Below are 15,190 nucleotides of genomic sequence, written 5' to 3'. Positions count from 1 at the left end.
TTAGCCAAATGTTTCAGGTTCCATTTCAAGCAGTGAATGATTCAACAAGAACTCTGGGAGGTAGATACTCTTAAATGCCTATTTTTATATATGAGAAAATTGAGGCATGGAGAGATTTACAGAGCTTTCCCAGGGTCACAGACGTGGAAAATCCATAATCTAGAGGGCTCTGATCTTTCCATCATAATATTATACAAAGCCATAAAAATCTGCTTCAGAGCCCAATGAGGCAGGGTGGTTGCCCCATGGACAGTTCATTAAAATATTCTTGAACAGGAAATTCTCTGATATTCTTAACTAATGCTTTGAAGCAAGTAACTAATGATACTTATGTTTATAATCATCCAAATTATGCCCTCAGTGTTATGCAAATTATAGAGAAAGAAAGTACAGTTAGTGAGGTGAAGTAAGAATTAAAATATGCTGGAAGACCTAAAGTCCTTTTAATACCACTCAATGAAATTCAGTTTATATAAGCCCTCAGTTCCTATTGGCTCTTTAATGAACGATGAACTCCAAAATAAATTTTGTTGTTTTCCCCCTCCTCTGAAGTTTCCATTAAATAGTATTTGTTGCAAAACCTTGATAAAAATAACAAAATCTTATTATTTAATAATTTTATTATTTATCTTGTCACTTCTTCTCTAAAATTGTACCTTTTTTTCAGGAAAAATGACATGCAAGTACTAGGACCAAAGGAAATTTAATGATGATGTTTGGTGTTGAGAGCCACAGCCAAAGCGGCCCCAGCAAACTTCCAGATGATTGGCTCACAGCAGCCCCAGCAAACTTCCAGCTGATTGGCTCACTGCCGATGGCAAACTTCCAGCTGCCAGCTGATTGGCTCCTCTTGGTGATGCTCTGAAAGGGCTGTTTCCCCGCCCTTTCAGACCAGGGAGCTGCTCATTGGGGGACTCTTTTGGCTCCGCCCACGCGACCCAGCCAATTGGCCTCAAGAGCGGGAGGAGTGGGGCTTGAGAGGTTCACTAGAAGCTTGCTGGGGCCGGTGAGCCAAACAGCTGGAAGTTTGCTGGGGCTGCTGTGAGCCAATCAGCTAGAAGTTTGCTTGGGCCGCTTCGCTGTGGCTCTCAACAGTTTGGTTTCTATTTCAAAATATATTTGGGGCCTTAACAGCTTCTACCCTTCTGCTTCCAGCTGCTTCTTCCATTTTTATAGACCTGCTGCAGTTTCCCCTTGACTCTGATCCTTGCCTGGCGCTGGGGTGTCCAGGCCACATGCCCTTGACTCCCCCTGGAAAGAAGCTCCTCCCTTAGGTCTTTTCCAACTCCAAGAGCTAAAGAATGGTAATTAACATTCTTTGAACTCTTACTACACATCTAACAATGCATACCAGGCTGTATGGCCTGTGTTATGCCACTTGGTGAGGTAGGTACTATTGTTATATCCTATTTTAGACAGGGACTGTTTCCTGGAAATGTATCATATAAGCCAGATTTGTGGTTTTAAGTTTTATAATAACAACTTGAAATTTTTGAGACAGGTGAAATTAATTTTAAAAACATTTGGTTTATCTAGCGTAGTGGTGTATGCCTGTAATCCCAGTGGCTTGAGAGGCTGAGGCAGGCAGATTATGAGTTCAAAGCCAGCTTCAGCAAAAGTGAGGTGCTAAGCAACTCAGTGAGAACCTGTCTCTAAACAAAGTAAAAAATAGGGCTGAGGATGTAGTTCAATGTTAGAGTTCCCTTGAGTTTAATCCCCGGTACCCCCAACAAAAAAAAATTTGTTTAGCTTTTTTAATCTAAAATATTATTTTAATCCATAGTCAATATAAAATTATTAATAAATTATTTCATATTCTCCTCTTAAAAACTCTGAATTATTACATTTATTTGATATCCATGGCACATTTTATTCTGATGAACTGTATTTCCAAGTGCTCAATAGCCAATAGTGGGAGCAATATTGGACAGAATAGTTTTAGATAAAGCTTACACAAATAACATGCTTATGATATATAGTCTTAGTAATCTAACGCATCAGCCTAGACTCACATTCAGGTAACTGAGACTGAGCTAGAAGCTCTCAGAAAGTGCTCTATTCTATCTCAAGAGCTAGATAGCTGTTTTCTTCTTTCAATTCACAGTGCTATCCTTGCCAGACTGTTCAGTGGCTTTAATTGCCTGCATCTCCTCTAACTGGAATGGTCAGTTTCTGTTCTCTACCTATTTCTTTCTGTTTCAGTTGAACCTAAGATATTGTGTTCTGTTGTCTTTGATCACTTTCCTTTTGGGGTAATGGATGTCAAATCACACACCAGTGGAAGTCTATGGGAGTCACTTGTCTATTTTATTCTAATTTAGCTATTTCTGTCTTCCAATAGTTGTTAGCTCATAACTCTACACTGTGCAGTATTTGCTATTTCCATTTGGCAAAAGCTATATTCTGTTTCTAATTCTTCTGGTCTGTCCACTCCAACACACTTTGTTTTATATTCCCAAGTGATCTTGCAAAAAGCCACCATATTAATTTCAGTAAGGTAGTGTTTCGATTACCATTACATTGCTTAGAAAGCATCTCTGATTACCCATTCCTCACAGTAATAATTCCAAATCAGCGTGGAGCAGTGTTCACAGGTAAGTGTATTGCAATATTTAAGGAACTAGGTGGGGTAATATAATGGCATACAGAAGCAAGGATGTAGAAAAATGGAGAATTCAATAGACTTGATACAGAGAGTGACCAACTTGGCAATTTGTCAAATAGAAAAACTTACTCTTAGGATAACAATCATAAAATAAAAGCATCCTAAGTAAGAGAGAACACAAAATCATACTTACCTAGTTTTAAATAGTTTAGAAGGGATGTAATATTAAATAAATGGGTATATATACTATTTCTTTTTTTTTCATGTCTTCCTACTCTTTAACACCATGCAAATTTTTATAATGTGCAATGTTTATAATTAAATTTTTTTATAATTGCTTTCATATGTGTCCATGATATACATTTTAAAATATTCTTTTAGCTGTAGATGGACACAATATCTTTCTTTTCATTTATTTATTTTTAATGTGGTGCTGAGGATCAAACCCAGGGCCTCATGCATGTTTTGATTATGTTTAATGATTATATTCATAGATTTTAGGATATTAGGTAGAATAAAAGGCAGAAGATTTTGATAGTGTTCCATAGGGGACATTGTAAAGCTCTGTTCTGTACCACTGAGCAATTAGATATGCTGTCTCCCTGTTATATTCTTCCAGTTCTTACCTTTTGTAAGTGGTTCACATGGCTACTCTCTGAAGACTAAATTTCCTAGCTTCTCTTGTAGCTATATGTAGCTGAATAAGTTCTGATCCAGGGGGTCTGAGCAAAAGTGGTAGGTCACTTCTAGATCATGCAGCCAATAAGAAATGTAATGCCCTCCTCATTTTGCTTTGACCTTCTTGCCAATATACTTAGCATGGCAGAAGCTGAAAATGCCATCTTCCATGAGAGGGAAATCATATGTTGAATAGGGCAAATCACCAATATAGAAGGGTCCTTGGCTACCAATTCTGTGTAATTGCCACATTAGCTTAAATTATTCACATTCAAAGAAGTATTTTCTCATATTTAAGCCATTGTTTTCTCATATTTAAGACATTATTACATGTGCATCTTTATTATAATTTGTATTCTAATTCTGAGTCTATATCCATTCATGTCTCCCCTACAGATTGTTTAACTCTCTGTTCCAACATAGCTAATATGAAGCCCTGCCATAAACACTATTATTTTCCAAAGAGAAGCTAATATATTGTTCTTTTAATGAACCTTGATTATTTTTGTTTCTCTATTTTGAGGTACATTTGGGAAATTCCATTTATCTGAGGTATAGCTTCTCTGGAATTTTTCTTTTCCCATTGATGTGAATATTTTGTTTTTTTGTTTTTTGTTTTTTGTTTTTTTTTTTTCAAGAGCAGACCAAGTCTTGTGTCCTCTGAAAAGATTTCCTTGACCCATAAGATAGGAAGTGCTTTTTCCTCCCCTGTTCACATAGCATTTTATTACTTATGCTTGTTGTTGAACATTTGTCTTGTATCTGGTTTCTCAATTAGATTGCAAATTTCCGGGGGGAAATTATGGTAGCTAAAATTTCTCAAAAGCCACCTTACTATTTATCCCAATGCCTGCCTGTATTAGGTACTTAATAATTATTTGATTTTTGTTTAATATTAATAAAATGTTACTTTATCATCATGAAAATTTAGAGGCTTTGGAGATACTTGTATACATTATTTTTGTCTGAAAAAACTAGGGCTACTTTTCATTCTTCTTCCAGTTACATTGTCTTGGAAATAGAGTAGATCACAGCATAGCTCCTTGTGATGACTTACATGTGACATTGGTCAGGCGAAATCAGACCTTTTGTTTTTCTTTTTGTACCAGGAATTGAACCAGGGGCACGTAACCCTGAGTCACATCCCCATCCCTTTTTATTTTTTATTTTGAGATGATCTCTCTGAGTTGCTTAAGGAATCACTAAATGGCTGCGGCTGGCTTTGAACCTGCGATCCTCCTGCTTCAGCCTCCCAAGCCATTGGAATTACAGGTGTGTACTACCACACCTGGAATAAATACTCTTTTTTTTTTACATGAGACATAAACTATTGTCAACACTTATTTTATTTTGACTTGACAGGCTTACTGATTGTCACAATTGCATTTCATAACATCTGTGTTGTGCTCTTTAGCTTGTCACCTTATATATGTCTTCTCATAATTTCTTATGTAAAGATTTGACAACTTACTTTTGTGCCTCTCATGGGTAAACTCATAATTGCCAAACTTTGATAGAATCATTGAATTGTAAGAGACTATCTAATCGAATCCTTTCATGGTAATGTATTTCTTTTCTTATATGTCAAAAAGCAACTTCTTAGCATTTTCTATTTTATATGTCAAATGTGATTTTTGAGCAGTCTGCCTGAAAATATGATGGGCCTTCCTCTGTGTGTTTCCATCAGATTCTTTTAGGTACCAGATTATAGTTACTTGAGGAATATTGAAAATCAGAAAAATAATTTGTATAACAGAGGATTATCCCCTTTATTGTTACTGAAATAATTTTATAGAGTTTTTTTTTCTTACTTTTTGATTCTAAGGTATAAAAATTTCATTTATTTTGGGTTACATTATTTTCTTTGAGCTTTGTATGGTAGTTTTGTGGACTTGTTTTACAAAGTATTCTCAGGGTTTTGGAGTATTTATTATTTCTTCTGATGTTTAATTGCTTCTATTTAGTGATCATCAACATATGTATAAGGGCCCATAATATATCTAGTAGAAGTGTTAAAAGCAGATATACCTCCTGTGTTATTCTTTTCCACTTTTAATATGTGACTGTAAATTAGTGATATTGCATCAGTTTGAAAAGATTCTCATCCATAGCTAATAAAGGAAAAATCGCATTATTTTCAGTCCACATTCTGAAATATTAAACCAGAGCTATTGGAGCAATATTTATTCCAACATGAAGTTGCTCCACAAATTTTATTTACCACTTGATTTGGTTGTGCTTTTAAACTCCCAGTATAAGAACATTGTAGTTGAGTTCATTATGACATATTATTATTATTGTTGTTGGAGATTATTATTGTAAGATAAAATACTAATTATTTCTTTCAAATAAATATTTGGAGTAGTCCCAGAGAAGGCCAACTTCTGGAATTAGTGAAGACATAGGTGAGTTTTTTACATAATACATAAGCAGGTGGGCTTTTCAAAATGGCCAATGTGGAGAATAATTTAGGTTTCAAACCATTGCACTTTTTTTATTTGTTCTTTTCAGTTATACATGACAGTAGAATGCATTTTGGCAGATTATACATAAATAGAGTATAACTTGTTCTATTTAGGATTCCAAAAGGTATGGTGTTAGACATTACAGCAGCACAACACACTTAGTTTAGGACCAGCCCCAGACAAAACAGCTTAAATTGTTCCTGGAACTGTGCCTTCAGGGCCCCTATTCGATCCTGTCAAGTCCACCAGATATGATCATGTGGTCTCAATAATGGGCAAGCTGAACGTATAACTTTGGGTACATTAATCACAGTCTTATCATTTGTGGCTGACCACAGAACAGTATACCACAGGCACATATTAGGATGATCTGCACTAACAAGGTGTGGGTGATCTTCATATCAATAAATTGTATGAATTGCGTGTGTTTATATATAAATGTAGATGTGAGTGATTTTCCAGGAAATAATAACGTGAAACATTAGAAATTCAAGATGGTGATGGTTGGGTAAGCCAATCAGATATCAAAAATTATAACAAAGCAAAAGTGCTGGTTTTATAATGTTCTTGTGCACAGGAGGAAATGCATAGGACAAATGAACAATATAGATTGACACACTGAGCTGATCCAAATATTTTTATGGTTTTCATTTTTTGAGCATTTACCCTGAAATAGGTGCTGTGCTGAGTACATACCTATAGAGGTGTTCAGCGGCTCTTAGCAACTTGTCAGTGTCAGCAGAATGGCATCCCTGAGAAAGCTTTCTTTACCTCTGACATTGCAGGGTTTCGCAGAAACAGGTAGATTATGATGCAAAAGTAGCAGCAGTCACTTCTGCCCAAGGTGTGCATGCCCCATTTTGTAGGCAGAATCTTAAGCAGGGTGGAATGGTTACATAGGACAGTGTTCTTGGTTCCTTGTCATTGGCAATTCACCTAATTGAGGCTGGTGGTGATTTGCTTAGGGACAAGGTGAGTTGTATAGCAATGAATGAGTTTCGTTGTTGACGGAACTACTTCAGCCAGATGGAGGATTTCTTGAGACAATATCCAAAACTAGGAATCTTATCCCCAAATGGAGTGAGATCATAGATGGATCATAGATGGAATTTAGACCTTGATATGTATGTTTGTTTTAATTCTAAATATACTTTCCAAGAAGTTAAATAATTTATAAGGGGACCTGTGATTTTTCTGGATACTCTGGCATGAGATGAATCAGAGGAAAAGAAGCATTAGAAATTTAGAATAGTGATGGTGGAGTAGGTCAGTCAGATGTCAAAAATTATAACTAAACAAGAATGCTTTATAATGTTCCTCAATGCATGCAGAAACGGATAGGAGAAATGAACAATATAGACTGACACACAGTTTTAGAGAGTGCAAGAAAGGGAAGAAAATTGAGGGAAGAGTGGATCAAACATGATGAAAGCATTCATAAGATTGTTTAGAATCTGGTCCAGTTGGCCAAAAAGGCTCAGGATCCATAGACAAAGCAAAAATCACTGGAAACTAGCCATGGGTGAAAGAAACAATTATCTAATGGCTGAGAATGACCAAAGAATGCCCATTTTGAGGATGAGGAGAGGATTCATCAGACACTATTCATGTGTGATTGGGTCATATCTGAATAAATAGTTAGGAGGGACAATAGGGACACTTGTATTCATATGAGGAATGTCTGGGCTCCCTTACCAGCATGAAGGTTTTATGTTGGATTTAGACACCACTAGGTAAATGTATGGACAAATGCTCATTCCTAGAAAGGCACTGATGGTAAAATTACCACGGATATAGACATGACCTTTTTTGAGGATAGACTGCGATAGGTTTGGGGGTTGACTCACTGTACGTAATTGTCCAGTTTGGAAGGGTAGAAAGGGAGATAGGAAGGGCTGTAGTTAATTAAGCATTTCATCTAATCAAAGGATTCTGAGAAATGCTGGACTTGGAAAAGAAGACATAGTCTGACTAGTTGAGGTAAAAGGGGACATTGTGCCTGTCTTTACTGGATAGAGTAGATTATTTTAAGGATCAGTAATGAACATGATTTCAAATAAATTATTAAAATATAAAAGCAAGTTTTTTTGAGCAGAATTTGATTTTCTATTTATTTAATCAAAGTCTACTGTTAAAGGTTTGTTCAGTATTCATCATGTGATTGCTAAGTAGAAAAATATGAACACTTGTATAGAAAGTAAAACTGGAGCATGGATGTATTCAGTCCTGTGTGATTTCTTTCATTATGTCACATCTGCTTTCTATTGTATATGTAATGGGAATGTCATAAGAGTAACCCTGTCACCAAGTGGAAAGATCACTGGCTTAAGAATTAAGCAAAAATTGGTTTTAATTCAGCCTAACAAGTTGCCTGACATGCTGCTGTGCACTTACACCTCTGTGCATGTGTCTGATGCAGTCAAGCATTGCTTAGCAATGGGACAAATTCCCAGCGCTGGTCATTAGGTGGTTCTGTCCTTAGGCGAACACCATCAATTGTACTTACAATTGTCTCTGACAGCTGTGTCCTCATTATACAATAGAATCTTATTGGAACCACCATTGTAGATGCAGTCTGTCATTGATGTGTCATTATGTGGCACATGATTATAATTTCTACCCTACAGTATGTTAAGAGTTGAAAGAAGGTTTGAAAAGTTTCTCACTCAATAATTGTTGTAGTAGGAACCCAATGAATAAAAGTTATCATTTATTACTAGTAAAATTTATATATATATATATATATATATATATATATATATATACACACATACACACACACACACATATATATACAGGTATATATGTATACACCCAAGCCTTTTTTAAGAGACAAATTTGAGTCTCTAAATGTATTTCTTACTCAGAGTATGTATTACATAGCTTCAAAATGACTAATCTTCATTAGAAATTTGATTAGCCTAATCAGGATTTCCTTTTGTCATTCCTTAAAACACTTCTATGTCAAAGTAAAGGACACCCTCAACTTTGGTTGCTTCCTACCACATCATGGTTTCCTGAACATTTCAGAACCATTTCTATATTTTTTTGAGTTCTTCCATATCCATAATGACTTATGTCATTAACACAATCTGTATTATTATAGCAGAGGCTTTCCATCCCTATGGTATTTTTTTAGAAGAGTTCTTTTTCACCAAAATGCTTTTCTTCTTTAAGTACGTGTTCTTTCATATTCTTCTCACACAATAAGAAGTGGATCAGTCGTATTTTAATTTGAATTATTTTTCTGTATGGCTAAAGAGAAAAAGAATAATAAGAAAGTAGATTTATGAATTTTAAGTAAAATATTCTAATGTATCACATAATTTCTGACATTTTATTGGATGTTGGCCATGTTTCACTGTATTTTTTTAAATTTTTTTTAAAGGAGAAGTATTTTATAGAGGGAGTAAATAAGTAATGGTAATTAATTGAATGAACAGTGCCATTTTTCCCTCTATCTTTTGATTGTTCTTAAGAGTTAATCATTTGTCCCTCTGCATTGAATTATTTACTGTGATTATTTTCTTGCTTTGCATTGTCACCTAACTTTGCTTTTGGAAGAGACTTGCTGGTCACGATAGCTACAGATCGGAAGGTCTGATGAAATGGGAGTTGAGTGGTCAGGCCCTGTCATGTGCAGTTGGTTGATGCTGAGCTAGGGCTAAGAACTTGGGTCTCTTCTATGCCCTGAAGGCTCCAAATTATGTTCCACTGCCCTTCTTTGCTCTGTGAACAAAAATGGAGAACATCAGTGATTTCACTTCTTTAGCATGTTCGTTTTACTTTCTCAATTTATCTTGGCTTCATTAGTATATAATATATTTATGTTCAATTAAAGCCTGAAAACACACCCTAAGTCAGTCTTCCCCACTAACCTTTAAATACAGTAATCCCTTAAGGTACTTCTCATTTTGTCCTTGACCTAACACCACTTCTTCTTCTTACATCATATTTGGCAGCAGGACAGAGGTAATGACCTGAGAAGCTTGATGTTTGTCCATTCCATGGCCATCCCTATTTAAGTGCTGGGAAAGTTTCCCTCATCTTCCCCATAATTACCTTTAAAGGTCTTCAGCCTTGAGAAAGTAGGGTTTGGTGGAGACCACATAATGCTAATGGGAGTGTACCACAGGTCTCCATTCTCTATTTCCTGTGGAAAATAGAGTGGTTTATGTTTTTCAAACTCACTCCTCCATGTGATAGAACCAACTTTTATTTGTTCATTTATCCCTAAAAAGCAAACAACATTCTGCCCCACTGTTTGCTGAGTTTTCTTTCTGGCCCTCCCCTCTCAATTTGAAAATAGAAAGCATTTCATACACCAAAGATCATCATTTCTGAGGTGCTGCTTTCTCATCAAGCATGGAGAACAGATTCAAATATGCATGTTCTTAATATTATGCAGGGCTTTGCAATTAAAAAAATCAAAGTGTATATATCATAGAGCTTTAACTCCTTTGGTTTTGTTAAATGCTCCTTCTTGAGTGAACATTAAGATAAAAAACAGAAAAAAAAAGCCTCATATCTGGAAGAAACCCTACAAAAACCAACTCAAGTAGCAGAGGGAAAGAATGGGAACCTGCCACTGACCAGCTGGAGGAGGCTTGGTGTACATCAGTTCAACTCACTCCTCCTGTTTTCTCATCAATAAAAGGAGGCAGCCCATTGGTGCAGGAATCACCCACCCATGCCTTGTCTTTGGTTTCATTCACTCCTCGAACCTCCCACAGTGGGTCCCTATGTCCCCACTGAAGCTTTCACCTTTCATGGTCTCTTTAATTTCTCAAAAGTAAGACCTTTCTCTTTTACAGGTTCCTTTTGATTTCTGTGGCTTCAAAAATAAGCATAGTTTTATTCCAGCTTGTCCTGGAAATTCTTTTGTTTCCTTTCTTTAGTCTTTGTTTTAACATTGGCTTTCAGGGCATTCACATCTCCTTTTCTTCAACCAGAAGAATTATCTTAGATCTTTGTCATGTCTCCAGATATTTTCCAGGATGTTAAGTCTTGCCCTAGTCCTCCGGCTGTCCCCAGAGCCCCCGCTGCACAAAGTGTACCCCTTTGTGACTACATGGCCTGGAGTCACAGTGCGTAGACTGAAATCCCAGCCTGTCATTTCCCGGTTCTGTGACTATTCAAGTTACTTGCACTGTCGGTGTGTCAGTGTGTCCCTGAAAGTTGTTGTAGGGATTAAGTGAGTTAATGTCTACGAAGCTCTTGGAGTGGCATGTGGCACACAGCACACACTGTGTGAGCCCTAGCTTTACTGTCACTACTGCAGGCTCTGTTCCTTTCTCCACCTTGCTAGTTTGTATAGCCAACTGAGGGTTTCATCTGACTCAGAATCAGAATTCATGACCTTTTATGTTCTTTTAGATCAAGGGCTACACATATGTTGGTGCCTACTTAGGTACTTCAAATTTTACACAATCTCAAATTTAGGTTCACACACATCTACTCTAGATTCCTGTTGTCGTAAAAGTCATTCTCAGGGTTCATAAAGCTCCCATACATTATTAGAGGAAATGTTTCACTCAATTCAGGATTTTTTAGAAAATCTTTAAGCCAGATTACAAGAATTCATAAATACAAAATGACTTAAATTCTCTTTGGGGAAAAAAAAAAAAAACATTTGAAATCCTGATTTTGGTGAATTATCCCCCAATCCCGAATTTTGTGATTTTTTTTCTTTTCTTTCTTTCTTTTTTTTTTTTTTTTTTTTTTTTTGTGGTGGTGGTACTGGGGATTAAACNTTTCTTTCTTTCTTTCTTTCTTTCTTTCTTTCTTTCTTTCTTTCTTTCTTTCTTTCTTTCTTTCTTTCTTTCTTTCTTTCTTTCTTTCTTTCTTGTTCTCACCAAGTTACTTAGGGCCTTCCTAGGTTGCTGAGGCTGGTTTCGAACTTGCATCCTCCAGCCTCAGCCTCCTGAAATTTTGTGAAATCTTAGAGGAGAAGATCAATCCACTGAATACTTTCATTTTTTTCACTTCCTTGGAAATAAACCTTTCAGGTTTATACTTTAAAAAGAGCTAATTATGGGCTGGGGTTGTAGCTCAGTGGTAGAGTACTTGCCTCGCACGCATAAGGCACTGGGTTCGATCCTCAGCATAACATAAAAATAAATAAATAAAATAAAGATATTGTGTCCATCTACTATCTATCTATCTATCTCTCTCTATATATGTGTATATATATAGTGAGAGAGAGAGAGAGTACTAATTACTATTGAAAAAGGCAAACTGATAAAAACATAAATATTGAATAGATTGTAGACTATCTAGAAGTTTGATAAGGTTAAAGTTATTGACTGTAGTGACTTCCAAACTATTTATTAACAAGTCAGGTTTTTCTTCAAATTAAGTATTGTGTAAGACTTTAAACATGAAATGGGTGGCCCTAGTCACCAGCAGAATAAAGAAAAAATCACATAAGAAACAGATTTGGGAAACAGGTGCTCTGCTTCATTTCCCATTCTAATCTGAAAACACTGAGGCTCAGAGAGTTCTCTTTCATTACAAGGCTGTTTGACTAGTGAAAAGCTGAAGTTGGAGTAGAAATCAGTTGCTTTAATTCTATGTAAGCATGATTTCTATACTTAATTCCACTTTTGTGCCATGAAATTATTGTTATAGTTATTGAGGATTATTTGGAAGATTACATGTGTATGAAAGAGCTGGTGCTTTGTTATGGGTTGATCTAGGTTCAAATTCTGAATCTGCCTGTTTTGTTACCTAAGCAACTTAACATCTCTGCACTTTAGTTAGCCCATAAGATTGTCTTATCTGTAAAATAGGAATGACACTAGAAGCATGTACCTGAGTTTTTTTTTAAGTCATGCTATCATTTCAGTGTTATCTATCATTATTAGTATTGACACGATAATTACTAATATCATAACATTAATTTAGCTATTATCAAACACATCATTTTGTTTTAAAAAATTAAAATCATTTGGATAGAAAATATCTTCACAGGGGGTGGGGCTGTGGCTCAGTGGTAGAGCACTTGCCTAGCATGTGAGAGGAACTGGGTTTGATTCTAAGCACCATATACAAATAAATGAATAAAATAAAGGTCCATTGATATCTAAAAATTAAAAAAAAGAAAATGTCTTCACAGAACTGTTATTGAAACTTAACCATCTCTGAGTCTGTACCTGTATCTGCACTTTTATCTCTATCTATGTAAATCCTGACACCACACACAGCCTTTCCTACTGCAGAAGAATGTGGGTGTGATGTAAATACAATAATGTTCTTTTTTACCTGTCAATAAAAATGACTGTGGCTACAGCTGTCTATAAGTGTAGAAATCACCTAAGGTTTCATTTTAGTAATAAAGCCATAGGCCCTCTTAAGTTAGGATTTTTTTGTTTTCATTTACACTCAAGTTGGAAACCACCAGGTTTGCACACTCTTAAACATTCAAGTGCTGTTTTTCCCTCCTTGCACAAGGCTGAATGTCCTGGCCTCCACATACCATCCCCTGCTCATAGGGATCTAGCTGAGCCTACAGGACATTTTCACTTATAGCCTAGGCCACTACCCATTAATGGTCCATTAGTCCCTAAAAGCCATTTTCAATGCCCAGAATCTATCTTCAAAATCATGGCCTCACTGCTACACTGGGCAGATGTCTCTAGTCCTCCACTAAGAGGCAATGGTGAGAGAGGAGAATGAGCAGGGAGGTTGGCTTATGGAACTCGGTATCTATATGGACTATCATAAATCCAGGAATACGAAATTTAAATATCTAGGCAATGATTTTTATCATGGAAAGAAATCTCATGTGTGACTATTTAGTGATTTGATTTTTATTAGTCTGAATTGTGAAAATAAAGTGGTGTTATAATTTTGTAAACTGTTTATTTTAATAGGATCATTATAAAATGTATTAAAGAGATGCTACGGTTTTTAGAAATGAGAGCTTAGGTACTTATGTTTAATATGTCTTTTGGGAATGAGAAAGCAAATGAACTCTGAGTGTAAGTTACAGCCTGTCCTGATTTAAAGATTAGATTCTGTCCCCACCTCCACCTTAGTGAACTAGGTAATTTCATGGAAATAGGTCTAACCCTCCTAAGATTCACTGTGGAAGGGGCCACAGGTGCTCAGAAGGAATCTGAAATGGGGAAGGTTTACAAATAGTTCCTTTTAAGATTTTAAAGGGAAAGGGAAGTGGGGATAACATTTTAGGCATATTTAGTCACAAGGGGACTAAATGACTAACATATAGTTAGTCACAGTCCTCACTAATTTATGCATGTTTTCGTATTTAAAGCCCTTAAGAGCCCCACAATTCAGTAATTACTTTAGCACCAACTATATGCCAGCCACCCTTCTAAGTGGTTGGAATATATCAATGAATAATCAGCAAGATAGTGGTGTATCTCTTTTCATAAATGAAATAGCCACAACTCAAGGAGGTTAGAACTTGCACAAGGGTGTGGGAGAGGAGTGTTGGAAATGGGATTTGAACACAGATCTCTTTAGTTCTACAGCTCCACTTTGGAGAATACAGCACACTCATGTTGGGGGTTTTTGCCTTCAAAATATGGCAAAAATATCTGTTCTGCCCATTTGGGTTTGTTGTGAAAATCAAGTAGTACTGAATCAACTGTGATGGTTTTCAGTTTCTTCTTTTTTCTCACTACTCTCTATAGGTATTTTGATAGAGTATTAAACACTCTATATTAATTCTGTTCACAAGTATGACTTTTCCAGTAGAAAATACACATCTGTGGTCTCCATACTGTCATACATTCAGTCAGCCAAACATAACAAATATTATTGAGTGCTGTTAGGCACTGTGTTAAATACAGTGTGCTCATGTAAATAAGATACACGCTCATTTTCTCATGCGTTTTTTTTATCCTAACAGAAATAGATATTAAACTCTTTACACAACTTTTTATATTTGTGATGAGTACCAAAGGATAAATGGAGAATCATTTGTGTCTTTTATACCTGTTCCTATTTACCAAACTAATTCGTGAATTAATGGATAGTTAGTATAAATTCCTTTGCAAAGTAGTGACTGAGCAAAAGCAGCTGAGCATCCTCGTACCAGGGATCAGAACCCAGCCCTGTGTTTACTGGCTTCGGTACTTTACACAACTCACTAAGCCTCTCTGTGTTCCATTTTCCTGCAGATTAGGGAAAATATTGGTTTTATAAGGGCTAAGGGAAGAACACTGGGAAACAGTTTAGAACAGGGCAAGACATGGTGTGCAGTAAGACTTAGTCATTATTATTTTTAGTACAACTACCATGTAGTAGAAATTCTCAAGGAATTTTCTGTAACCTGTAGTATTCACCTATTAACCTTATTAGAAAAGTTTATTCAAAGAACTGTTCTTATGCTGGATGGAGTATGCGTCAGAACCAACTGGAGAGTTTTAAATAATACACATCTCTAAAGTCCCCTTGTAGAAGATTCTTATTC

The 15,190-nt window shown here is 36.1% G+C and overlaps 1 protein-coding gene and 1 long non-coding RNA gene across 3 annotated transcripts in view; both read left to right on the top strand.

Annotated features, from left to right (window-relative positions):
• The window catches only part of Ppp3ca (protein phosphatase 3 catalytic subunit alpha), a 160,596-nt gene that overhangs the window by 12,971 nt on the left and 132,435 nt on the right, over nucleotides 1-15,190 (top strand). The window lies entirely within an intron of this gene.
• Nucleotides 4,578-10,325, top strand: LOC125619792. The gene is made up of 3 exons (XR_007351385.1): nucleotides 4,578-7,645; nucleotides 7,973-7,978; nucleotides 10,314-10,325. It is a non-coding gene; the product is annotated as an uncharacterized LOC125619792 (long non-coding RNA).

This window comes from Marmota marmota, unplaced genomic scaffold (genome assembly GCF_001458135.2).
Source record: "Marmota marmota marmota unplaced genomic scaffold, marMar, whole genome shotgun sequence".
Taxonomy (NCBI): domain Eukaryota; kingdom Metazoa; phylum Chordata; class Mammalia; order Rodentia; family Sciuridae; genus Marmota; species Marmota marmota.
Note: the sequence above shows the minus strand (reverse complement) of the source record. Positions and strands in the feature narration are given on the sequence as shown.